This window comes from Brassica oleracea, chromosome C6, assembly GCF_000695525.1.
Source record: "Brassica oleracea var. oleracea cultivar TO1000 chromosome C6, BOL, whole genome shotgun sequence".
Classification (NCBI taxonomy): domain Eukaryota; kingdom Viridiplantae; phylum Streptophyta; class Magnoliopsida; order Brassicales; family Brassicaceae; genus Brassica; species Brassica oleracea.
The window spans coordinates 33984522-33986129 of record NC_027753.1 but is presented as its reverse complement, the minus strand read 5'-3'; positions in this window follow the sequence as shown (position 1 = coordinate 33986129).

Here is a 1608-nt window from a genome sequence, read left to right as displayed (position 1 = left end):
AAAAACACAATAACCATATTATAAAAATTTAGATTTTTCTGTATATGTTATATTTTGAATTTTAAAAAACGACTATAAATTACTACAACTGTTAAAAGTTATTCGAATTTTGCGATCTATTGTTTAAAATTTTTGTTATGACAAAATACAAATGATTACAAAATCATATAAACAAAAGTATAATTTAATTAATCATTAAGATTTAAAATATATATGTATATATATCATTCTAAATTAAACTATAAACCATATTGAATAAATAAATATTTTAATTTCAAAATTTACTTTGAATAATTTTTTTTTGATAAAAATTTTGAACTAACATTGATAAATATTTTTAAATTATAAATTACTAAAACTATTAATCTCACAATGAAAATTTTGTTATCGGTAATTTAAATTTTTTGCTATTAAAGATACACATGATCAAAAAAATATATGAGTAGAAAGCATCATTTAATAGACATTAATATTAAAAATATACTATGTATGTTAATATCATTTAAATTTAATTACATATCCTATCAAATTTTTAAAAAAATTATTTGGATTAATAAAATTGATTTATACTTTCGCACCAGTTTAATTTTATATGTAATAGTTACTGACTTTTAATTATTCAATATATATTTATTATTTCATAATATGTAAGAACATATAATACATAAAATAATTTATATATATAATGTTCATCCCGCGCAAGGCGCGGATCTTAATCTAGTACTAAATATTTGGTCAATATTTCCAATTTTCCTAAATTCATTACCATGATTGGAAGATTAATAAAGAAAAGAAATCTATATATTTGTTTACATGTACAAACACAAACAAGACCAACACAGTAAGTTTTCAACAAATAACCAGAGTAAAGGTAAATTGGTTTATATTAAAACAAAAGTTATGGCTACAAAGAAATTTCCATCTCTTTTATTACTTTCCATGATGGTGTTTGCTCTCATCATTTTTCCCACTGATTCGGCCTTTCCAGGTAAACGTATTTCTTTGTTTAGATATGGACTGTCTCAAACCCAAAAATCTTTTTTAATCCAAACTTTTTCAATCCTTAAAAAAAATAAAATTAAAACCAAGTCTACAGTCACTAAACACAAAACAAAAGCCCCTTCAGATGTAACCAAAAAGTTCGTGATTCTTATACGCAGTATGTTAAAATATTGAATTGATTTATTTTGGTCTTGATGTATTGCTAATTTGTGTTTATGATGAATCAATTAATTAGGACTTTATTACAAATGTATGGTGGACGGATGCACACTTACACCAGCATGTTCGGTAAAATGCAAGTCTATGGGGTTCCTTAGAGGAGGCGAATGTCGAATTTATAGTTATGGCGGTGCTTGTTGCTGCGAATGCACTAATAAATCATGTATAAATATTGCAGTATCTAGTCCTTATCCGTACTAATAAATTGTTCAATCTATATGCACTCTTAATTATACATGAATAAAAAACAATATATTGAAATAGGTTTCATCTTTAAACGATCTACATTGTCTCATCCAACCAAAAATTATCATCTCTTCTTGTACTATATGTACTCTCAATTCACAACATCAGACGCCAATGCGCCATCACAATCAAATCCCAACT